At 43.6% G+C, this 26,015-nt stretch overlaps 1 protein-coding gene across 5 annotated transcripts in view; it reads left to right on the top strand.

The window, feature by feature from the left end:
- LOC121358840 (endonuclease domain-containing 1 protein-like) overlaps positions 1 to 26,015 on the top strand; it is a 162,360-nt gene that overhangs the window by 61,261 nt on the left and 75,084 nt on the right. The gene's annotated exons all lie outside the window — the stretch shown is intronic.

The raw sequence follows: 26,015 nt of genomic DNA, 5'->3' as shown, positions 1-26,015 counted from the left end.
GGATCTTGGCAGGAGTGTGCTGTGTCATGGCACTGTATTGATTCCAGTTCATGTCTTACAGAAAAAAAAACCAGTTGTACTATGCACACAGACATATTTAGGGTTGGTAGAAGTATCTTCTGTCACAGCCCTGTTCAAATATTTGGTTGGTTGTGTGAGGCTGGTTGTAAAAGATGATCAGAAGCTCTTTACTGGCTGAGGAAACTCACGTACCTTCCACACAGTGGCTTTGTCATTCGTGTTTGTCACTTATACCTGTGAAGTGAGGGCACTGGGGCTGCTTCAGATCTCAGGCACAACAATAACTATTAATATTTTAGCTCTTCATCAGTAAAAGCCCAATATCTGACCCCAGGAGGAGCTCACTCCTGCCTCATCTCTGAGCAGGTAGGTGTCTTAGAGCATATTCCCCTTTACTCTGAATGAGAAGGAGGGTTTGAAAAGAAAATTACAGACAGCAAAGGTAAAGAAAGCCATTTTCCTCTTCAGGTGTCCCTTTTCTTCTGAGAAGGTCCATGGGCATGGATGGCATGAAAGGAGACAAACCCTGAAGAGGTCAGTGAGGGGAGTAGCCATTCACACAGTGGGTATTCAAAGAGAAACTCTCCATTTGACAATGCTGTCCTCTAGATGGCTTAGAAACATAAGAACACAAGTTGGTTTTAAAAGAGAGCTTTTAATTTATGTCAGATGTGAAAGTACCTGCAAGTTTTATGTGCACTCTGCAAAAAAAAGAGGAGCTTGCTGAGTTCTTAGATTTCCTTTTTGTGCCTTGTCCCTGTGGTGAGGTGGCCCCACAGAGAAAACTCTGGCACCTGCATGGACACTGAGAACCTTTTATGTGTCTTTTGTGGGAGCAGTCCTTGTGCCACACGAGCTGTGTGCTGGAGTGATCTGTGTTACTGCACTTCATGGGGCTAAAGGATGGTTTGTCAGTGTTTTGGATAATTGCCTCATCTCTGCCTGCAGTGAAGTGTATCTGCATCTGAACAGATAATACATAAAATGCATTTTACATTATATTAGTGCAGGAAATAGAAGCATTATAAATATAGATATTTAGTAGCATCTTAGCGATTTCAATTTTCGTAGTTTCCAAGCAGTGTTTCCTCTCTTCATAGGATGGAGTGCTGCTTCAAATCTGTATTCAGTGTGCCCATATGAAAAGAAATTTGGCTTTAGATAAAAATTTAGGACTTTCTTCTTTTTTCCTGTTTTCTTGGCTCTGAAATACTAATTCCTTTTATATTGTATGTGTACAGAGGAGGAGATAATGGGTGAGATACCACATCAGGAAAAAAGAAAGTCTAAGCAGCCCAGGATTAACACTTAAATCTTTGTGGAAAACCTTGCTGGAGTGCAAAATGGATTTAGGTTTTTAAAATGAAAGAATGGTAGGACACAGAGATGGAGCCTGGAGATCTGTGTGTTGTTTGTGCTTCTCATCTGTTGCATAAGCTTGGACAAGCTGCTTTGCATTTTCCTGCTTCATTTCTCCTGTCAGAGATCTGTGTGTTTCACTTGCTGTTGGTAAAGCACTTCAAAATCCTGAATTAGTATTAGCATGGACTTCTCTGAGCTTACTTAAAATCCATTTCCTCCTCACTTACTCTTTCCTAAGGACAAGAATAAATAGAAATTTCTTTTTTTTCCCAAATGCTATGGATCGACTGATACTCTGCAGCTGCTCAAGGCCAGATTTAACTGCTCCTGTGTGCTGTCTGAGCATCCACTGAGCAGCTCCAAATCCAGAGTCCTGTTGGGTACATTGTGTTCCTAATTCTCTTAGGGACATAGTCTGTCAAGAGGTGTTTCCTTCTTCATTGTATTCAGCAGCTTAGATTTTCCAAACCTCCTGGTGTAACAGACCTTCACAGGCTGATCTTCCACAGAAATCAGCCAGAGCCTGGAGCACTGTGTGTGCGTGGCTGACCTGGGTGATGCTGCAAACTCAGTTTGGACCCCCCAGAAGCACTGCCAGGGTATCAATGCTCTCTGCAGCATCCTCAGGTGTGTGGCCTAGCACTTCTAACCTGAGCACCTCCTGGTCCTCAGAAGTGCAGGAGTGATGTTCCTGTGTCAAACTGGGGCACAGCGAGCGTGAACCTCAGTGCAGGGAGACGTTCTGGTCCTCAGGCGCTGCTGCTGCAAATACGTGGGGTGAATTCAAGCAGGAATTAGAGGGTGTGGATGCAGTGGTTAACCAGGAAAGCGCATCGATCCTGCTCAGCCAAGTGTTCCAGAAATTCAGTTTGTGGAGTGTTAAATCGCTGCCGTTAGAAGAAGCCCCTCTCCAGTGAAACATCCCTGCTCAGAAGCAGCTGCCACACTGCTGGGCAGCTCTGCCTGCTCCATTTAAAACGTTACCAGCATCCTGGCAAGGATCCCAGGGACGGGGCTGAGGAAGTGGATGGTGTAAAAGCAGAACTGTTTGGGCTTTTTGTTCTGCCTCCATCCCTCAGCCTTGCTGCGACTGTGCTGTGACAGAGCATCTGCATTCCGCGTCTGGAGACACGGAGAGTGAGCTCCTGAAGGATGGCTGCTCATCCCTGTGCTTCCGTTCAGGGGTGTTAAAAGCCCTGCAGGCTGTACACAAGCGAGCTGTAATTTATTTTAATTAAATACAATAGCTGCATGCACGCTGCAGAAGGGATAAGACAGGGATTCCCCACCTCTGATTTATCGTCTTGCTGTTTGGATTTCTTTGCCATTGTCTTCCCACTCACAGATTTATGCAGGGATGTCTCATCCTCTCCCTCCTGTGCTGTTAGCAATGGCATCTGTCTTTCAAAATACAATTTTTCTTAAATTTTTCTGTTGTTGAGAAGCCATTCTTGCTGTGTGTAGTAGAGCTGTCCCTGCCTTCCTGACACACATACACACCTGTGCAACATTTATTTTAATCAGAGAGCTGCAGGAAGCAAAACCCCCATCCTTTGGAAGCCTTCTCATAGCTAATTTTTATTTTTTGAATTAGGGAGCTGGGAGTACCCACCCTGGGGCTGGCAGGCAGCCTGGCAGGAAGCTGGACAGACTGGCCTGCCAGCCAATCTTGTTGCCTTTTATAGAGCTTTTTGGTGAAATCAGCACATCTCCACGCAATGGGTGCTTTGCAGTGCAGAATTGTTGTATTTGGGAGGTTTTTGGCTGGCTCTGGTTTTAGTTTGTAGCTTGTGACTTTGGGAAATGGTTGACTGATTTTAATAATTATTAGAGATGATTTTGTGAGAAGAGAGGAGGTGTTTCTATGGAAGAAAATCGTTTTGGAATAATGTTCCTCAGCTGGTACCTGCTGCACTTTCATGTTGGAGTAGGTGAGTTGGGTCGCAGCAACCTCACAGTCCCCATCCAGAACTCTTGCACAACAACTCTTTTTGATCAAATTGCTGCACAAGTGTTTTTTCTTTGAATGGCTTACCTGGGGGAAATCAAAACCATGTGGGACCTGGATCTCCCTCCCACCTCTTTTGATAGGGCAGAGCAAGAGCAGTCAGTGGGGAAGCACAGCCTGGAGGAGCAGCAGAAGCCTTTGGGTCTGGAGGGCAGCGTGTAGCTGCTCTCCATCCACACAGCCATGCCTGCTGCTCCATCTGGAGTCATGGCACTCTGGCCTTCAGGCCATGGAGTTGCTGGGAGGAAGACAGCTTGCATTCCAAGGTTGAAGGTTGAATGATGTTGGCTTTTTCTGGATGTCTTCAGCGTCTGATGTACAACCCCTCAAACCCACTGGCGCAGCAGAACCATCCATCCAGCACTTGAGACAGATGAGGCTGATCTTGAGTGTATTTTCCCTCTTAGATCTCCTCTTCAGTAAATGAATCTGCCTCCTTCGAAGGTTCTCTAGATTATGAAGCATTTTGAGGCTCTGAGTTTACAGTGAATCACAAATTAGCAGTTCCTAATAAAATAATGTCAAGTGAAATCGGCCTTTGCTTAAATTGTTGCTGCTTTCAGAGAAAACATGAATGTGACCTGGACTCTCAGAAGTAGCTCATATTTTCGTGGCCTTTGAGTGTTCCTTAGAATGGTTCTGATGTTTACACAGACATAAATAATCATCTATGTAATTTTGCTGAGCCACTCTTAAATGGAGTGCCATCCACCGGGGAAGGATATATTTGGAAGTACAAAATACTTCTTATGTTTGGGTTTTTTTGTTGGCTGTTGGAGTTCCAATATTTGCACAGTCGTTGTGTGAACGCTGAATTTGTAAATCCCATTAGAGGAGAACTCGGATGATAAGCAAGAGCACCACTGAAAAAATAAATAGGAAAACTCTCCTGTTGTGTAATTAGTTTGAATAAGTTTAGTGGTTCTTGTGTACATGGAATGTAACTTCACAGGATCCCATCCAGGTGCACAACAGATAAGTAGTTCCTCAGAAATCAAAGGAAGTTTAATCTTACAAAACTTTCATAATAGGAAAGTGTGGCCTTTTTATCCAGAGGCTAAGCTGGTTAAGCAAACATCTAATATTGACTTACTTCTTAGTCTGGCTTTGGGTGTGAAGAGTATCTCAACCAAAATGAAACATGCCTCTTTTTAAAAAATGTATTTATCTTCTTCCCCAAAAAAGTGTGTGTGCCATGAGCTCCTGCCTTAGCAAAAGGTGACTCTTAACTCCTTTTGTGCTTTCTGTTTTCTCCCTGTGCTTTGCTCCAGTGCTCAAGGTGCACAGGGAAGTTGAGGTCTCATAATGTGGCTGTTGTTAAATAAAACTAAACTGATATTCAGGCGTTCAGAGCCTGCAGGAGTCAAGTCTGCAGAATAGTTTTTTCCATACCCAAGAAGCGTGAGTCAGATTTTGCTAAATGAGTCAAAGCTGTCCTCAGATTCGTTTAAGGTGCTCTAATGGATGTGTAAATTAGACCGGTATTATTACTGTGCACAGGAATGGCTTCTGAAGCTGATGTAGTTTGTAGTGTCCCCGTGAGTGCCAGGGGGACAGGGTGGACAGAGGTGATGAGGAAGTGCAGCAATTTGGGTTTGCCTGGGAGCCCAGGAAGGGCTGGGAATCCTCCTGCAGCACGGAGGGTGCACACAGGTTCCCTTTAGTCCACTGCTGCCCTGGGAGTCATCCAGGGCCTGAGAGGTGTTAATGTGAGTGTGCTCATCCTGGGTGATGCTGCTCAGCTGTGCCTTCCTCCTGACAGCCCCACAGACAGGAGGATGGGCATTGTTCCTGGGAGTGAAAAGAGCTGTGGCCAAACGCTACTCGGCTCATCCCATGGGAGGTGTGTTGGGCTTCCAGACACCACTCTCACAGCAAGAGCAATATTCTCCTAATGCCTTCCTGGAAATAAATGCCTTTCCCCATGCTTTCCATTCCTGATGCCAACATTCCTGTGCATAAAGCTGTCCTCCCAGGTCAAGTGTCTGGAGCTGCCACCCTTCACCAGGATGTGACTCCCGCATGGTTTGCTGGCTGTGTCATGCAGGAACACTCCCTTTCCTCAGAAGGAACTACATGGCCATTAAACCTCGAGCCACAGGCACCTTCCAAGTCTCAGTTTCTTCTCTGTTCCCGTGTTTAACCCTCCCTCTGAGAAATTCATCTTTGGATTATGACTTTTTGACCGGGAAGTGAATTTGATGGCTCCATTCTCAATCGTCGCTCTTTGACTGGCCACAGTCAGCAAACATCCTAATATTGTGCTGAGAAAAGTGACTAATCCCTCCTGTGTTGAATGAACTGGTAGACAGGCATGCATTTGTTTTCCCTGTTCCTGTGTGCAATCGAACTAGAAGGAATTTTTGAAATTTCCTTTTTTTCCACAGTTTTTTTGGTGGGGACCCAGAGGAAGTGAGTGATGGAATTCAAATGTAGCAGTTGAAAGATTTCTGCCATTTCTTACTTGTGGTACAAAGATGTGTTGGCAGCATCAGATATGTGATGTGCACAATCCCTTGCAGGTCCCAGGATGGTTTTAATTCTTCTATAACTCAAACCAGCACTGAGTTGTCTTCACTCTCAATGAATAAGGTCATGTTTTTGGAAATTTATTTGGTTTAGATCATTCAGATCTTCATTATCTTTTCTAAAGGGTTTTGATTTGTAAGATGATGATTGTAGAACAGTGGAATTCAGGATTCCAGCAGCAATTCTGTCACTTTTTTCTCTAGTTTAATTCTGGCAAAGTTTTTTGAAACACACAGTGTTTAAAAGGTGTTCTGTACTTTTTTTACTCCTTTTCTGTCTCGTTCCTTATTTGTTCCATCTATGTGAGTTTGTGACTCCATTACCTTCCTTCATCTCCAATCTGCCAGTAATTTCTGAGTTAATTAGCAAGAAGCTGACAGCAACAGGTTTGAGATTTTTTTTGTGCTAAGATTTAATTTTGGGAAACTCTGTGTTCCAATTGGAGAAAGTATCTTTTGCCTGAGGGAATTCAGAAGTCTGCTTCCCTGTCATGCTGACCTGCAAAGCTGTTTCTCTCTCTGATGTTCATGTAAATTTTTATTTCTAAGGAATTTAACAAGATTCACCATTGTCAGTTGCCTCTCTCTGACAGCTGCTCAAGGATGTCGTTTGAAGTAAGCCTGTAATTTTTTGGCACCTGTAGCTGGGAAAGATAAACCCAGTCTTGATCCATACCAGTAATCCAGTCACTGTTGTATGGGTGCAGAGTCTCCCAGAAGGTGTTTTGTGTACATGAGTGCTTTATCCTGTTCCCTGCAGATGGTTAGGGATGCTGGAGTGATTCCAGAGAAGACAGATCTATAATCAGAACTCACTTTTTATTCAGTGAGTTGCACCACTTCCTGGACAGTGTGATGAACAGTTACTTGAAAAAAAAAAAACTTTTTTATCTTGTTTGGAATCTTTCTTGGGGTTGCTGCCCCACATGCTAAAGACAGATTTGGCTTTTTTGATGTACAGGAAAATGCTTGAGGATCTGGTGTTTAAAGACTATGAAAAACCACTTTAGGGAGTACCAGTTGTATTTTCAACCACATACATTATTGCTCAGCTCTTTACGTGAGGCGTGTGCTGTGTCTCCTCAGACAGTAGAGAAATCTGTCTTCATTGAATCTGTGTGTCATTTTTAAACACGGGAATAAAATCACATTGTTCTGAAGCACCGCACAGTATCACAAAACCCACGTATAAAATTCACCCAGTTGATTCATATTTTGTTGCTGCAGCCCGTGAAATAGAATTGAGGTTTCTGACCCCTAAGAAAATGAATTGCCATTATGGTTTTGTTGTCTGCACACGTAAAGTCTGTGTTTCACCAAGTATTTGTCAAAAGGGAGGAGAGTCCTTCACTGTTTAGAAGAGGGCATCACATTAAAACTGAGCTCCTACTGCAGTGTATTTTTTCTCTCTCCTCTTTTCCATTTTTGGGTCAGATGATTCAGGTTTTCCTCAGTGCTTTTAATCTTTTGCCATCTGACTGAGCTGCTCAGGGGACAGCAGCACTGTGAGGGCATCACTGAAAAAAATGCCTCTGCTGGGAGAGCTCTGTTTCACTGTCTCACAATGTTTGCTTTCATTTCTTAGCCCTTTGTTGCTCTCTATTTTTCCTCAGCACTCAAGTGGCATCCTGGTAAACATTCCTGTATTCTTTCACCTCTAACACTTTCCCCTTCTAGTGCAGAAATCCATGTGTGAGATAGAGGGGGGAAAAAGGGGTTTGTAGCTCGTATAATTTACCAGCTCTTCATGGAAATGTAGACTTAATTGCTGGCAACAGAGCAAAAAACTAGACCATTACTATTTCTTGCTGTCATTTGGACAAAATTTTCCATACCGTGCTGGATGTTACGTCATAAAATCATGCTCATATTTAGTTCCTCAAATAATAAAGTGAGTGAACAACTTCCTTTGTGAAATGCAGGAGAGAATTTCCAGTGCACTTGTGGGCTGCCCTGTCTTTTAATATTTTGAAATAAGTTTTAAAATATTCATAGGGGTGTGCAGGTGTACAGGAGTGTGTAGCACAGCAGTGACTAGCTGGATTATTTGGAAGCAGAGTGATAGAGATGGCAAAAATATACTTGAAAATACCCTCCAAATAGTTTATGTGGTTCTTGTGCAGTACAGAAACTCTTCACCGAGCAGACCTGAAACAATGATTGTGTTTGAAAAGCAGAGGCTAAATTCTGATTTTAAAATGGCTTTATGTCCTCATGAAGACCAAGTATTTTATCTTGTTTTGAACATCATAAATCTGCCAAAGACAGCAGAGTTAGAACAGACCCCCATTGCTGCAAGTGAAAGCTGAATTTGGTCCTTCTTGTTCTGTGCTTTTTAGTCATGTGATAATCTTTCCATAAATCATGCACTTGAAAGGTTTTCTTACTTCCTGCTTTTACCAATCAGATAATGTAAAATGCAGATGAGCCCAGCTTCTGGTTTATTAAACATCAGCAGAGCACCCCCTCTAAATCCCCTTTGGTCACACCAGCCCTGTTTTCCCCTCCTTTGAAAAGAGGAAGACAGCAAGAATGACAAACTTTGACTGATAAAGCGGAGTTTTTTTGGTCTCCTCCCTTTCTTACTCTGACCTGTACTTTGCTTTCGCTGTAAAGCGAATGTAGAAATGACCCTGTGGGAGTGGTGAAACTGCAGCACAGAAACAAAAACTATTTGGATTCACCCGAAAGCTGCTCATTCGCTTGCTCCTCTTTTTATTAACGGCTCCAAGCATGCAGCCTGTCTTGTTCTGACTACGTGTCTGTCAGCAAGAGCAGAGGTAATTCTTCATGTGTCTCTTTCCTTTTAATAGTGCTTTAGTTTTGCCAGAGAAGCTATTTATATCTTTATGATTATCTGTTATTTTAACTACTTTAAATATGCGCTTAGAGCAGCCTCCTTTTCCAGTAACTTTTATGGGTTTTTTTGGGCAAAGAAAGTGGCGGGGGGGGGGGGGGGGTTTAGATTCAGAACCATGTTTTACAGGTGGAAATCCCAGCTGTCTTCACTGGGGGTTGCAAAGCAGCTTCCTGCAGCCAAAATTCAGTCTGTAATGGGTTTTTGCTTTAATCATCCACGTCTACCACGATGAACATCTCTCTGTGCTGTTGGCGTTGCCAGCACTTTCGTGTGAGGGAAAGCACATTACTGTAAACTGATGAGCAAGTTCTTGTTGCTGTTTGCTCTGGCGGGGTAGGATATTTTTAGAAAGTCGCTTTAGAAGTGTAGAACTTCCTGATACTTTTTTGTCCGTTCTCTTTGGACTGAAAACGCGGGACTGGCAGCGTTTGAGTTCCGAGAGGATCGCTCTCCCAAGGCACGGGAAGTGTTCCTGGTCCCTGGCTGCCAGTGCAGGTTGTTAGAGTTACGAGACCAGAGGTATGTTAAAGACCACAGAAAAGTTTGGTTTGGCTGGTGGCTGAAGCAAAAAAGCCTCTTAAATATCGCTGGGTAATTTCGTGCTCCTTAACGCCTTTGCAAGGTTTTTGCGTGAGGGAAGGAAGGAAGGACAAACGGAAATCCTTTAGATTTTGGTAGCGCCACCTTAGATAGCCCCTTCTGGAGCTTCTCCAGAAATCTTACTGGGTGTATTTCTGTGGTCTTCACGTGAAACATTTCCCGGAGCGTTAATCCTGGAAGGTCTTGGTTCTTCTGGCTTGTGTAGCACCAACAAACGTGGTGACTCTGTGACTGTGTGTGTGCAGGGGGAAGTGGTGGCTCCATGGGAAACGGCAAGATGACAAGCTTAAAGCAAGAAGGACCCTTTGGTCCTTCTTTCTTTAAGTTTGTTATCTTGCCTTTTAAAAGAATATCGCCAAGTGCTTAATGACACGTGTAAGTGTGGCTTCTGATGTTTGCATTAATTTTTATGGTTGCAGTACAGGTCAGTTTGTCTCTGAAAATGTAGATTTTTCTGAAGTGCTCGGTGAACTCTGTGGTTGTCAGTGCAAGGACTCAGAAGAACAGCAGTCAGCTGTATTGAGCAGGGAAAATACACATCAGAACCCTAAAGTCAAAGGTTAAAATTAGAGTTCTCTGCCTGTGATCTTGGGCATGTGATTGCATTCTTCCATGTTACAGTTTCCTATCTGGAAAATTGGGATTAATATTACCTCTTGGTAGATGTGGTGCTTAGGGCATGGTGTAATGGTGGACCTGGCAGTGATGGGTTAATGGCTGACTCAGTGATCTTAGAGGGCTTTTCCAACCCTAATGATTGTGCTTTTATTTCCTTATGTGAAGGAAACAGAATTAATTCTTTACTGTTGTTGTCTCAACATAATCTGTAAGAACCAAGAATTGTTACAGTCAGAAATTCTTCCAAGTGACCATAAAGGTTTGACAAACAAGTCACAATGAGTTACAATTAATGGTTAAACTCTATTCCTATAGCAGCTCATGCCAGTACTCTGATTGCTTCTGTTGAGTTGCAAGCTGATTAGAGCCTAAAATTAGGTTTGTTGAAGAGCAAGAAGAGTTTGCATGAAGGGTAGTCATTACCATCCGCTAAATAAGATTTTATTTAAATTAAAATTGTGCAGCAGTACATGGTGGCGGGGTGGAACTAGGTGATCTTGAAGTCCCTGCCCAACCTGACACCTCCAGTGACCAACCCAAGATGACAAAATTCTCACCAGTAGATTTGCTGGCGTGGCAGTTGTACTCCATGATTAACTGTGTGTGGTTTTTTTTAAATTCTTTTTAATGTGTATTTCTCCAGGCTTAAAAAATAACTCAGCTCTTTGAAATTTGGATTTCAGCCTCTTTGCTCAAAAGCTGTGAATGTGCTAACATACATTTACTGGGTGTAAGAAGCTGACTAAGTAGAAATGCAGTGTGCAGTAGATAACCAAGGTGATGCTGTCTCTTCTTGCTCTATTTAAGCTGGGATTTAAAGTGGTAGATCAGTGAATTGTTTATAAAATATTCGTAGTTTTGCCACCCATTTCCAAGTTGTTAAGGGAGGAAAGGTTGTCCTCATTTTTGCTGAAAAATGGACATGAGAGGAGCAGAGTTTTCTACTCCCTGGCTTGCTGAGTCATGCCTGGCGTGGACTTGGTGTCCCTCTTGTTAGTAAAATGAGGGTAATACATTAAATTGTTCACAAGTTTAGAAATTCTTCACTGATTCTAAGCCTCTATGAAAACAAGAGATGGAACCTTAATGCCAGTGTTTTTAACTGGCTCTTAGAACCAAAACTTAGCAATGAATTTGCACCTCCATGGCAGCTGTAGAACCTGCCTATTTTTGTCCTTTCTTTCAACCCTCTGCTTAACCACAGCACACATCAAAGTATTACCAAAAAATAGGAACGTAGGAATTCATATTTGAAGAGCATTATCCATAGATGACTTCATGTTTATTCCAGTCTTCCTTATTTTGAGGTTCTGAAATGCTTTTGTAACTTTTTCCATTCACATCCCTGCCTTGAACTGAAGCCATGTTGAAAATGATTTTGCATTCTCTAACGAAAACTTCCAAAATTTACGTCCAGCTCCAGCAACACTTCACTGCTATAGCCCTTTTTTTCCTAATCTGCAGAAAGGAGCAAATGGAAATGAATAGAAGCTGGCATGTTTCTTCTTGTGCAGTTTTATTGGTGTGCATGTTTGTTCGTTTGTCTCTTCACTTGTAGAATTCCATGATCTTACAAAGTGGTTTGCGGTTTGGTCTGAATTGGTGAGACTTTCCTATTTTTCACATTTCAACCATTTCTGACATTTTCATGCGATAGAAACAATGCAGCAGAGGAGCCACTGTTCTTTTGAAAATAGCCATTAGATGCATTGGTGCCATCTCATTGCTCTGAGAAGATTTAAAGAGTATCTTGATGGATTTTTGAGCATATTTCAATGAAGATTTTTAGAGGCCTGTTCATTTGTATTTCCATGCCCAATTGTCCAAAGCTTGCTAACAGAGTGACAGACATATCCCAAAATGTGGATCTTTTGCACAATCCTGATAAGGATGCCTGCAGTTCTTGCTGATTTTTATGTGGAATATCTGGGTTGCTGCTCACCTACAATCACCCATTGTGTTGTTCTCATGCTTTGACTTAAAATGGAGGAGAATTTGGCTGTATCCTAAGCATGGGACTGAGCAGCAGCACGTGGAACAGGGTTTGGTCAGACCTATGACTGCTGGAACGTGGATTTGAGCGTGATGGCACATCCACAGCTGTATTTTCTTTCAAAAGCAACACTCTGTGCTGTACACACTGTAACAACAATAATACTCTGAAGCAAGAGGTCACATTGATCCACACTGGAGCTCACTGGTCCTCAGACTTCAGCTGAGGTCAGTAATGAACTGAAACAACCTTTCCAGCATTTGCTTTTCCTAGTAATGGTGCCAGTGGAGGAACTGGGAACGGCCTCCTGGAGTTTTCAGGGAAACTCATTGTTCACATAAACCCTGAGAAGGAATTTCCCTTCCTCCTTGGCCTGCTAGGTATGCAGTGAACCATACAGTTTGCTTTAGCTAAATACCATCTACATTTTATTTTTGTTTTGTTTACTGACTTCCCACCCTCTAGAGTGTTACTGTGTTGTTGTATAGTCCACCTTTGGCAGCAGCCTGGGATTTGCTGCTGGTGTTATGCAAGTTGTTGATCATGGAAAAAATGGAAATAGGTGCAAATTTCACCTGTATTGTGCCTTCAGGGGAACGGGCACAAGTGCTTTGGTTGTTTTGGGGCTGCAGTTTGCCCGGAGCAGGTGTGGTTATGTGTTTTGTCCTGCTGGGACCTGCACTCCTGGGAGGGCATCGCTCTCCTGAGGATGAACTTGGCCTCTTGGTTGTCTCTGAAGAAGATCCAGAGCTGGTGCACTGCAAGAACAAGCCCAGGATGCCAGGAGTGCTGTGCTGTTGGAGCTGCTGTGCTCCAGGCTGGTGACACTGGTGTGCCGAGCTTGGGGTGGTGACACTGTGGTGGCCAAACAGCAGAGCAGCCGTGACTCTGGACTCTCTGGTGGTGGAGGATTTGTGCAAAGACAGGAGCTGCTGTGTTCAAGCCCTGGAGGCTCAGGTGCTGCGTTAGGGGAACCAGGGCCGTGCTGCTCTGGGACGCAGGCTGGATCCGTGCCTCTCGGAAATACCACGGCCAAGGCAATAAAACCACCCAAAGATGCCAGGAGCTGGCTTTGCAAAGAATAGTATTGTTGTTGATGGTTTTTCATTAACTAGGTTACTCCAGCTTCCTGTTATCAGACATATTTGAGAGTTGACTGTGCTGTATTCTATCAGAGTTCCTTTCTCCTGCTTCATGGTCCAGAAGTTCGGCTTTTCTTTAGAGATAGCATTAAGCTGTTTGTTCAGTATCCCTTGTGATCCAAACATGGCCACGTTGTTTGGAGACACAAATCTTCAGTATCACTGCGGTCACTGTATGAGCTTCCTCAAAGCTGGGTAAGATTGAACAATTGGTTAATTTTCAGCGAGCAAAATTTCCTTTTTTTTGTACAGAACTTGTCTCCACAAGCAGTGTGATGATAGGGCTGGCTGCATGACCACATTTAGTAAAACAGTCTCCTACCAAGGGTTCTTTCTGTTGAATAAATCAAAACATGCTATTTCACTGGGTGACCTGTGGAAAATTAAGTAAAAGTTTTGGAGCCTCTGCAAATGCTAAATAGCACATCACAATAAAATCATTCGAGTCTCCTTACATAAATTGTTTATATGCTGGTAATCCTTTTTTACAACGAAAAGAGCATTCAGGGGAGTTTTAGTATGGGGAATTTGTATAATCTTGTAGTTACTTACGCGTTTGACTTACATGGTTTGGCTGACAAACCTATTGGCAATTTTTAAATCTGAAGTTCCTACCTGCGCCCAGCTGGAAGTTTCTTGTATGGAATACTTCTCAAATCTCCTATTAGAACTGCAGAATAATCTGGATTACACGGACTCTGCAAAGGAAAGAGATTACACAAAATGCCTTTTATTGTCTATCTTTCCAGGGTGAAATTTCATCCTTGTTGCAGTACCTTTGTCCCCAGCATTCTGCTAATGATCCTTTCCTTTCCACTTGCACACCAAGTCCTAAATCTTCCTTCTTGCATGTTGAAACCTGGGAGAGACCTTCCGTAGCCTTAACCTTTACTTGCCATGGAGAGCAGCCAGCACATAGCAGAGCACTGGTGGAGAGTTCGGGATGCGATGGCCAACGCGCGCTCGCTGTACTGGGAGTGAAATCCCTGGGCTTGGCTGGAAATGTTTAACCCAAGAGCTCCAGAGCCGTGTTGCTCCTTGTGGAGGAAGACGTGAAGGGGGACTGGTTCTCAAAGGATTAAGTCCTCAAGGTTTTAGAAGACATAAAGCAGATGCGTTCACATGTGCGGTGCTGTGACCTTTAACACATTACATGTATGTGCATGGGCTGGGGGAGGCTCAAGGAGAGGCTGGGCTGAAGAGGGGTGAAAACAGAATTAGGGCTGACCTAAAGTCTGCACTCAAACTCTGGGGAATAGAGCGATGTAGTGAGAGCAGCGCGGTTGGGTGGAAGGACATGGTCACATTTTCCCCTCAAATCTGGATGGTAAATCAGAACACAATGTCTCTTTTGGTGACCTTTCTTCAGTCGTACCCATCTGGTTTGCTCCATCTCCTTGCTCTTTCCAAAGAGGAACTCACAGGGAAATAAATACGGTATCACCAACTGTGCCAGAGTGAATTTGCTTATAGACGTGTGAGCATGAATGGTGTTATGAAATGGAACAAGTTGGGTGTAGGGAATTTTCAGATCCCAGGATGGAAATAATTTCGGAGAAGTATAGACAAGTTTGAAGCATTACCAGTAGAAGTGAAAGTTGAAAGTTGGTAGGCCTTTTTTTTTTTTTAAAAAAGAAAAATTTAAAATTGTGGTGGCTTTTTTTTTTTTTTTTTTTTTTTTTTTTTTTTTTTTGCTGCCACCCAGTTCCCTACCTTTTGGCAGCAGACAAGGGTTTTGTTTTGTTTAGGTTTTTTTCTCCACGAGACTCAAAAAACATGAACAAGCCTGCATGGATTTTTATAACATGATACTCACATCATGGGATCACAGAATAATTTGAGTTGGAAGGGACTTCATGAGGTCTGCAGTCCAACCTCCTACTCAGAGCAGGATAAGCTTTCTCTGGTATTTACCTGGTAATGTTGCTGCAAATGAAATTTTAGAAGTAGTAGTGATTCATTGTAGTGAAAAAATACCTGGCAGAATAAAGGTCACTGGTCAATGCTGTGGAAAGAAAATAGTTAATTTCCAAAAAGCAGGTGTTTCTGGGAGATGGAGGCAAAGAGGATAAAGGGAAGACCAGACACAGAAGTAATGAACTTACTTTAATGATAATGCAGAGTTGGGACAGTGTGAATGGCAGGAGGACATGTGAGTTCTTGTTTCAGCAGAGCTGTGCTCCCTACTGGGCTCAACTGGACTGCACTGGAATTGCTGGAAGAATTGGAGATCTCCTGATAGGTCCTTATCTAGCAAAGTGGTTTATGCATGTCAGCAACCACATGAAACTAGGATCTTGTGCACTGAGGCCTTAATTTTTAGTAAGTTACTTCTGAAATTCCTCTATGAAGCAAAATAATAATAAAACAATAAAATAATGACCAAAATATTACATGTCTTCTAAAAAATGGGATTTCCTGACTTCATTATTAGACGTTGTGGACTGACTTCAGAGTCTTGAGTAATTCCAGTTAAGACTGGGGACCATTATTGCTGAATTTAAATGATACTTGAGGTGAAAATAATGTGACACAAATGTTGCACCTGGAAAGAAGTGGAAGGCTGATTATTTTTGTGTAACTAATGGAGCTAAGGAGAGAGTTAATTCCTGGGTACCAGCTGAGGCCAGTGGAGGGACGTGGGTACATGTACTGAGGGAAGAAATTACATGACAAATCTTAGAAATATCCAGCACATTTGGAAGAAGAGGCTTTCAGATAAGCCCCTTTGAAAAGCAGGAAGTTGTGCTTGTTAAAATCAGTCCTTAAAATCAGCGAGCTGCAGGTCTCGGCACCGCTTGGCACTGCAGCTTGTCCAAGGAATATCTTGGCACGAGCTGGGCTTGACCAGGAAATGGTTTTTTCTGGAGCTTAATGTTGAGGGGAAGCAGCTTCGCTTCTCTTTGAAGGCAAGTCTGGGGAAGGTGTATCACAAATGACTCTGCCTGAGCAAGTTGATAAAAGCGTGTCTGGGTGACAATAAATGTTTTCAGCTTTGCCCTAAGCAGCCACTTCCTTTGAAGTTCCTGTAGTTCCATTATATGATGTTTGCAGTGCTGGGAGAAGTATATTAAACACATTTACAAGGCAACTTCTGTGTTACAGAGAGCTCCCAGAAGGTGAGAGAAAAATCTTTATAGAATAAAGTGAGCACCCTACTCCCCAAAGTGGATTTACAAGGTAAAAATCTCATTTATCCCGGTGCATTTAGTCCATGTTTTCCTGTGCAACCTGTCATTTCCCAGTTTTAGTAAAAACTTTGTCCCTCCTAATTCAGGCTCAACCTGCAGAAAAATTTTACTTCTTTTACCATCGACCCATCATGGGAGGGGAAAGAAAGAGAGTACTGAAAACTCAATTGTGACTTAATTGTCAGGGCAGATAGAGTTAAAAGGGAGCATCTGAGAGAATGTAAGGTTTTAATTCTACATTAATTGTGGTGGTAGTGAGTAAAAATGGGCTGCAGAGTAATGGCTTTATTAAATAATATTCTTAGGTGTTGGTTTAAGTTGGGCCTCTAATGTATAGGAAAACTGACTGAGGGATGAACAGTGCAGAAGAGACTTTGGACATCTGATTTTTTCATACCCAGCAGAAATTGACAGGGTTTTAGTAGCAGCTTTTTTCTTCCTTTTTTTTTTCCATTTAGTTGCATCTCTTGTTCTGTGAAGTGTGTTCTATCACGGAGTTTTATCTGCAGGACATTGTGCTTGACATCTACTTAAGGTTCCAGCATGCTGTACTTCAGATCTTCCGTGGGCAGGAGCTTGCAGCAGCTGATAGCCCTGTTATTTGGCACACAGGCACAGCAGGAATGGGGTGGATAAAGGCACTGTGGAAGCAGGAACCTGCTTCAGATACAGCCACAGAAACAGTGATGGGTAATAGCAGTGCAGTGTTAGCAAAATGTTCTTCAATTAAAAGGCAAATACCCCTTCAGACCTGTGCTTCTGCCCTGGGAAACAGCTGTTGGCATTAACAGAGGGGTGTTGGGGCACAGACAGTTTATAGGAATCTTATGCAACCTCCAGGTAAATGTTCAAACTGGGTGTAGCAGCCCTGACTGGATCAGGTGGGAGGCCAGGACTCAGGTGATGTGGAGCCTGCTTTTATCTTCGAGAGTCATCCTGTTATTTCAGCACGCCACTTACTTTGTCTGTGCATTAGCCTCCTGATTTTTGCAGAGTAAATCTAAAGGTTTCAGTCTTAACAGTCTGAGTGAGGAAAAAACACGGGGATGTAGGGATGGAAAAGGTAGGTTTGGCTCAGCCCTGTTGTTCATCAGTACAAGGAAAGCATGAAAGATCTCTCTCAGGTCCCATGGGTGCTGAGGAATCCACTGGATCCATGTGGCTGTTTGGGGTAGGATAAAACACAATTTTTAAAATTTTTTTTTAATTCTGAAAATTGAGATTTGCCAGAGAATTTACAGGATTAAATTAAGGGGTTCCTGCGGAGGGAGATTGGGTACAGCCATAGGAATGTCAGCCATGGGAATGCTGAATGAGAATTGCAGGTAGGTAGGTGGATAAAGGGGGACAGAAGCTGTAATTACTGCCTGCTGTTTGGAAAGCACCCTGGTGCTCTCCAGGCCTCCCAGTGCAGCCCTGTGATGCCAACCCACTGCAGAAGGAGCCACAGCTGGGTGCCAGCGATTCATATCCATTTTGTGGAGTGGCTTTGAGATCTGCAGATGATAGAGCTGCTAAGTGTTGTTATGAATGATTCAGAGCTTCTGGCTCCTGTTTCCATACATGGATCATCAGGCTGTCTTTCTCTGCCATTTTAAAATAATTGTCTGAATGACCTGAATATCTTCGAAGTAGCTTGAATTTGCACTCAGGCGCTGGCTTTAGAAGTGAAGTCTTTCATCTGATACACTTAGCCTTAATTTTGCTTCTTTAATGGGATTCTCTTTACCCAAATTTACATGATTCAGCTTGCAGTCTGTTGGAGGTGATGTTCTCTCCCAGTGATAAATTTGCCTGAGCATCTCCCAGTATGTGTTGGGAGACACGTAGGTAGCTGTGTGTGTGCCATCCGCTTCCACGGGCACACCAACAATGAGGGGTTTGTTCAGTTTTTGCCCAAACAATACTTGGGAAAAGCTCGTGTCCCGCCTGGCTGTCACTTCTGTTGTTGTACTTTGCTCTTGGTGACATCATTTGGTGGCAGCTAAATGAAGTTTATTAATTGTTGGATGCTCTTTGACCGAGGATGTTGACTTTCACTGGCAGCCAGGCAGGTTTTTCAGAAGAAGCTGCTAATCTACCATAATGCAGTAATTCAGTTATGAGCTTTGGTGAGAGGGGAGTGGGGCTGTTTTTGTAGATTGGAGATAAATAAAAAGAGAACTGAAAAGCTGGAGAGGGACTTTTGACAAGGGCATGTATTGAAAGGGGGAATGGCTTTAAACTGACAGAGGGCAGAGTTAGATTAGCTATTATGAAGAAATTCTCTACTGTGAGGCTGGTGAGGCCCTGGCACAGGTTGCCTAGAGAAGCTGTGGCTTCCCCATTCCTGGAAGTGTTCCAAGTAAGGCTGGACAGGGCTTGGAGCAGCCTGGGACAATGGAAGGTGTCCCTGCCCATGGAACAGGGGGTTGGAATGAGGTGAGCTTTAAGGTCCCTTCCAACCCAAACCGTTGTGTGATTATCTGAATTACTTTTACATTTCTGATTGTGCACCAGCAGGAGTGAGCTCAGAAGTGACAAAACTGCTGTGTTCCCAGTGAGCGTGGTGCCTCAGAGGCCAGTCTGGCATGGGGAGCTCGGACAGGCTGCACAGGGCATGGCCAGGCCAGTGACGCCGCAGGACACGCAATCAACTTCCACAGAAGGTGATCCCTGTGGTCTCTGCAGTTCTTCAGAAAGCTGTTTATATACTCGTGGTTCTCTGCTGAGGAGGAGAGCAGCAAGGTCAGCGAGGTTAAGGAAACACTGGTGCTCATTCTCCTTACGCTGAGAACATGGCTGAGTGGCCAGGGAGTTTCCAGATAAGACAGATCAAATGCAGCCTTGCTGTTGGGGCCAGAGAAATGTCATGAGTTTCACCTCTGCTCATTAATAGCCACGTCCTTGTGACTGTCCATGAGATCCATCCTCTTCGCAGTCAGCTTTTCCATGCACGGGGGGGCTCAGCTCTTGATGCTGTGCTACAGAAGAACAGCCTCATCTTCCTCCCAATACTTCCTTCCCTGACTGTGTCCTCTCCAAAAATGTAGATCTGATGCAATAAACATGATGTGTGTGACACTGAGGTGGAGACAGTTGTGAAAAATACAGTCTAGAGCTGGCAGTGCACTTTGAACATCTTGCCCTTAACCACAAGTTTATTCCTCCTTCCTCATAAAAATCCTTCTATTAACGTAAAAGGGTATTGCGTGATGAAATCCACTGTCTGCCCTTTAGGTTACTGTGTTTGCCTTCAAATTAATTCTTTTAAGAAGGAAATGGATCAGTTACTTTCACATTGCCCAAAGTTCTTTATCCATCTCTGTGTTCTGGGCCAGTGCTGCAAAATTTAGTTTGCAAATTTGAGAATGAAAATTCTTGGAACAAAAACTCTGAGGGGCAACATTCTTACTTATGGTTTTCCATTTAAATAAGTACATAAAAGTTTATGCCACAAATCATTATCTAAAGGTTCCCCCCCCCCCCTGTTTTTTTTTTACAGTAGCTTAAAGCAGCATTTGAGAATTTGGTATCACTGTAACTCATCTGACAGGGATGTGACGTTCCTGGCTTCCCTTCTGAGAGGGAAAACATCCCAAATAACTGCCTGGAATAAGTCAGATGAATCATGTCATGCATGCAAGTGACAGTTTCTTTGCACTGACTTTAAAGGAGTTCCCTGTGACTAACCCAGATATCAACATCTGTGCTGCAGGTATTTAAATAGAAGTGAGAATGATCCCACTCATGAAGTATTTTCCTTGCTTTCAGTTGGGATGCAGTGTACTGAGTGGTTCATTAGGAGGAAAATCTGAACCAGAATTCCAAGGATTTTCATTTATAGATGATCCAACATTTTTTCCCCCAACAAAATTTTGCAGTGGGGGTTGTAGTTACACTGAGGAATTTGTCTTTTGGAGTAACTGTGGTCTTCATTTAAAAGAAGTCAAGCATCATGGTATATTCCTACTTGTGAGAGGTTCAGCATCATCCACCACTAGAGAGAGGGATGATTAGAGAGACAGAGCTGCATCCAAAGGGAACTGGAAAGATTCAGATGAGATTATTGCATCATTATGTTTGAAATTGAATCCTGTTGAGTTGTTTCTCCATTGAAATTAGAGGCCTTGCTGGAATATTTCAGCAGGATGCTACAGCCATGTGCTGATGTCTTACAGACTTGCTGGCAGAGCCTGCAGACGTTGACACAGAGATGTACTCTGGTGTGCTTTGAGGAGTATTTGCCCAGCAGGTCTGTACTGTGTATACAGGAGCATGTAAATGCACAAATAGTGCCAAACTGATGGAACAGGGAAGAGCAGAATTCCCAAAGAGTGTAGCATGGGTGGTGCTATGCCAAAGCTTTCTTGTGCTACCTCAGGAGTGTATTTTGGTCCTTCAGTGAGGCTGGTGATGGTGAGGGCACTTTGGGCACTTAAGTGCTAAATCTTACATAAAGAAAACTTTTTTTTTTTTTTTTGGCTGCAGTTCTGAGGCTGAGCTGTTCTTGTTTGGAAGAAGGAAGATGGTATTTTTTTCTTCCACTCAGAGAAGAAGCACTCTTCTGCCACTGCCCTTTTGGGGTCTGTCAACATCTCTCTCCTTCTCCTTTTCCATGCACCAGGGTTTTTGGTTGTTTTTTTTTTTTTTTTTTTTTTCCATTGACACGAGTGACGAGTGCCCATTCCAAAGACTGAGTCAGATGTTGAAGTGCTCATAGTAAATTGTTAATCCCTGTCTATTGAAGTTGCCCACGGAGGGAATGTGGGGTGCAATGCCATGACAAGTACCAGCTCCGAGCGCCCGCGATCGTTACGGTGGTGCTGAACCGACTTGTTCTTCTTTGAGGGAATGTTACTGGCTTGGTTGGAATGTTGGTACATGCTTGTGCTAATGCACTTTCTAAATGGGTTGAGTTAAATTAAGGAACTGGCAGCAAGAGCGAGCCAGAAGCCTTAAGGAAGTGGTGCTGCCAGGCTCTGGCATCCCTGCCAAGGCCAGTATACCAGGGCACATCTAGGTACACTCCAAAACGTGTCCTGCACAAGAGGTGACTTGCTCATGAGGCTGTGACTCAGTGTCATGGGCTGCTATGTGTTTGCTTATCTATCATGGAGGTCTGTGGGGCGGGAAGTGCTTGACACTTCTGGAAAAGTCACATCTTGCAGGGGATGCTGTGGGTTGGCTACTTTTTCCCCTGTTGTGTGGTGGTGCCCTGAATGTCTCCCTGCCATCAGTTTGTGCCAGTGGTGTGTTGGACAGGCTGTGGATGGTTTCTGATCTGTTGAGCTCTCAGGGACGTGCAGAAAGAGCAAAGCATTGCTCAACTCACGGTGGAACATGGCGTTGTGCATCCAGAGGCTCAACTCTCACCCTCCTTTGCCATTTTCCTCTTGTCTCAGCTCTCTCTGGCATTCAGATACTCCCCCAAGACATGAAGAGATTCACCAAGGCCACACCAAGATGAGAGCTGGAAGTGCTGGAGCTCAGCTCTCCGTGGCAGTCCCTCCCTCAGCGGGCTGGCAGACACTGCCTTCCCAAGCAGGCGCATTTTTCCATGCCATTGTCTGCCTGTCCTGGTTCTTTGGCTCCTGAGATATCATTTTACCTGTACTTTTCCATCCCAGGAGGGGATAAGCGCGGTGTGATGCCGAGCAGAGACTTGTGATTTCACTGAGATGATGCCAAGAGTTTCAAACGTGCCATCTAGTGGTATGAGCTTGGAGCACTCAAAATTAAGGAAATCCCCCCAAAAATCCACCCTCCTCCAAATACTCATTATTTCTGAAGTGTTCCCGTGTTTGGGGCAGAAAATGAGTGTTTATGGCCCCTGCTACCCTGTCGGGGTTTCTGAGTGCTGGGGAACTGAGCTGTTCAAGGATTTCTTAATCAGAAGGAACGGGGAGTTTTTTAGTCCGTTATTTAAAGCGTATGCTAAGAGATCTGTACCTTCATACCAAGAAAACACACTTCATGCTGCTGTTGCTTCCCAATGGAGGAGCTGAATCAACTTTGCAAACAAAATAAATCTTAAATTAAGATACCCTTTACTGGTGAGGAGGGGAGAGGGAGGTAGCAGTAATGTGCTCGTCTATATCTGTGCAACAATTTGTTATCAGCACCCTGTTGTGAGATGCCCTGTGTTTGTGGATCAGTCCTAGGACATATTCCACCCCAGCTCATAACCTGAAGTACTTCCAGCTTCCTCCCCCCTAAAGAGAGCACCAAAACTGCAAGAGGCTTGGAAAAAAAACAAACAAAAAACTTTCTAAAATCCTACATTCATCACCAAGATAAGAATAGGCTTACAATGAGGAGTGTTAAAAGGCATGAGGTTTGTACCACAATTCTGGCATGTTCACGCAGTAAATTACAGCCTGAATTAAATCTGTCTTGGGTGTTTGTCTTTGCTGTTATCTTCAGTTCAGGCCCTGGCACAGAATTAAAGTTGCTCAGGTTGATGTTTATGTGTGCTTGCTGTTCCCAGGATTTTTACCTAGAGGTCATCGTGTCCTTTTCTCTCATTACCAAGAAACTTGCTTGCTGTTTGCATTGGATTATGTGATCCATCTGTTGTAGCTACCAGAGTAAGTCAGGAGAGCAATTCCATCCTGCCTCGCCTGCCCCTCACGTCATCCTTTCCATGCCAGGGTCAGAACTCAGCCATTCCTGTCAGCTTCTACAGCTCCAGAATGTATTTGTGAACATGGCTTGTGTGCAGGCCCATGAAATGCAATCTAAAAAACTGCCAACCCTGGAACTAAAGACCTAAAATAGTGCAGCAGAGACCTGTAGAATGAATAAGAAGAGTTAAGAATCTCCAAATTGCTAGCAAGTGAAATGGGAAGAAAAAGGTACGGCAGTATTAAACGGTGTCCTGACTTGGGGTCTGCTTAAACAGCTTGCATAAAACACAAAAAGGGGATTAAGAAAAGAAATTAAAACATAGACTTCTAGATGCCCTGAGAAGACCTTTTCTCTGTAGAGTAAGGGTCAGTCATCCCATCTGGAATATTTTATGTGATTTGGGAGCAGCGGCGTGTTTCAGAGGGAGGGGTGAGAGGTCACTACTCCGCTCATAAATGAGTAGTATCAAAATTACAGCACAGTGCCAGGCTGTGGACATAGGAGTAGAAAACAGAATACAAGTTTCCCACTTCCCAGGGAAGAGACTTTGCAATGGGAGGATGCAGAAGGGTGAGTAGCGTCTCTTTCCCAAAAAGGATGTTAGTGTTGTGTTTTCTGCTGAGCTCAGTGCTGGGTCGTGAGCCCCTCTGAAAAGCTGGGCCAAGGTATCTGCAAGGTCAGTCCTGTAATAATTTAATCTTAAGCAAGAGGAGGTTTAGTTTTGTTCTGGTTTAGTCCTTGAGCTGCCTCTGCGTGGTAACACAAAATGGGACGTGGCCGCGGGGAAAAAGCCTTGGTGCTGTCAATGAAGTGCTGTGCAAAGTGCATGTGCCAATCCAGTGGAGACTGATGTATTTATTTATTTGCATGTAGACACCTAAATGGCACTGGAGTGGGTGTTTCTGTTTCCCTGGCCGTGTCTGTGCTGCCTCTAGCACTCTGGGAGCTGCTCCATGTCAGGCATAGATGTGTTCTGCCCCAGCAGATTCTCTGCAGCAACGCAGCGTGGAGACCACCATAAGATTTTAATCACAGCCTGTCATTTCTGTCAAGTGGGGGTTTTTTGTTGGTTTGTTGGGTTTCGGTGGTGCTTTTCATTTTAAAGCTTCTGCTGCTTATTACCAATTTAGTGGTTTTTATTTTGAGTAGATAAAACTCAAGAGCTTGAATTTTAAGACCTGGTCACATACCCAGCTTTCTGGTCCTGATGCCAATTTGAATTTGGAGGGAATTGACTCCCCGGGTGATCCTGGGAAGTGTAGATTCTGCTGGAGCAGTGCCAGAAGCCTGCATGGGGATGTGGGAACCAAACCTGTGAGATGGCCTGACCTGTGCTGCATCCTCGAGGGTTTTTGTAGTGAGCCATCCCTGCAACCACGCTGGGCTGTGCTCTCTCCTAGCAGGGCACAGGGATAACCTGACACATTTATGCTACAGCCCACAGTTCAGAAATCTGTGTTATTTATTAGTCAGAGTGGATGTACCTGGCAGGAAATATTTGTTTGTACTAGTGGGAAGCAGCATTTGACTTTATGACGGCAACGCAGGTCTTTTATTAGTAAAACTTAATGTGTAACAGAATAATTCCGTTGCACCTACTACTATACTGGCATGATTTTGTACAAAATAAGTTTCTGTTTCCTTGAAGGCCTTATATAAGGCTTAAAACTGGGAATGAATCCAGCATGTTCGATCACAATAAAGGAGCTGCTTCAGAGCAGGCTCTTCTTTAGGAATAGCCGTAAACACATTTATATATAGGCACTGCTATTATACACAAAACTTGCTGAAGAAACATTTCCCGAGATCCCGTGGTTTTACAGTGTGCCATGGGGACTCTGCTCAGGCTAAACCTATTGTAGGAATTTGGGGGAAGGCTTAAAACATAAGATCATCTCTCAAATCCGTGTCTGCTGGCAGGGCTGGGTGTTGAATGGCTGTAAAAAAAAAAAGGCATTTGATAAAAAGGCTCGGAAACTTCGGCTGGCATCCTACATATGCAAATGTAGGTGCTGTCCATGTTATATTTGGATTTCAGGGTTTTTCAGATCCATTTCAAGGCGATGGGTAGCAGCCTTATGTGGTTTGATGGCTCGCTTTCATCACCCATCCTCAGTTATTATACATGAGATCCACCAGCCCCCTCGAAGCCACAGTGCCTGCAGCTGAGCATCAGCACGGTTGGGAACAATAAGGGGCTGGCATTTGGGAGTTTCTTTCCCTTCTAATTGGGCAGGACCCAAAATTACTCCCCTGCACAGCTCACCCATCAGGCTCCTGTCTTCAACAGGTACACTGCCATCTGAGCAGCGTGAGGATGTGAGATTTGGGGAGATTTGTGACCCGTTTACATTCAGCATCGTTGGTTGTGTGCTCCGGTAGAGTTTTGGGGAGGTACAGGACAAAACATGGGAAGACTTCTGCCTTTGTGATTGATTTTTAAGGATAATTTGCCATTTTGTTCCTCGCCTCCTTCCTAATGAGCTGAATTGTTAAAATATGTTAATGTAAAGAGACACACGAGGAAGGGTGAAGCAATATACTGACACGTTGGATAATTAGATCATCTCCTGCGCAGGAAAAAAGTCAAGTACGAAACAGGAACAAGAAACGCTTCCCTCCCCCCCTTGTAGAGGCTCCAGGTCTGGCTCTTTCTGCATGCAGAAGCAGGTTAGACAATTAGATCTTTAGTATTAATTAATTTTTGTGAAATTCCTGGAGATTCAAAGCAGCATTTGTAGTAACTGTCTCGTATTTATCGGTTGCTTTTTTGGGAGAAGTTGGGAGCCTTGTTTCGCAGGGCTGAATTTGTGTGCTGTGAAATGTGTGATGAAACAAAAAATGTCTGTTGCTGGGACTGAATTTGTGAATGTTGTAAGTGGTTAATCAGGTCTTCTCAGGAAAATACTTGTGAATTTTGTCCTGAATAGGCATTAGATCGAGGGGATTTTGTAAAGAGGCATGGGACATTGTGGCTGCCTTTCTGCTAGTATTTGGTGTTTTGGCAAAGCTGTGCTTCGTATTTCTAATAAGACTTATTTCTTTGAAATAATAATTAATTAATATTCACTAAGATCCCAGCT

Source organism: Pyrgilauda ruficollis, unplaced genomic scaffold, assembly GCF_017590135.1.
Source record: "Pyrgilauda ruficollis isolate IOZ18807 unplaced genomic scaffold, ASM1759013v1 scaffold111, whole genome shotgun sequence".
In the NCBI taxonomy this organism is placed as follows: domain Eukaryota; kingdom Metazoa; phylum Chordata; class Aves; order Passeriformes; family Passeridae; genus Pyrgilauda; species Pyrgilauda ruficollis.
This window is presented reverse-complemented; position numbering and strand designations above follow the sequence as displayed.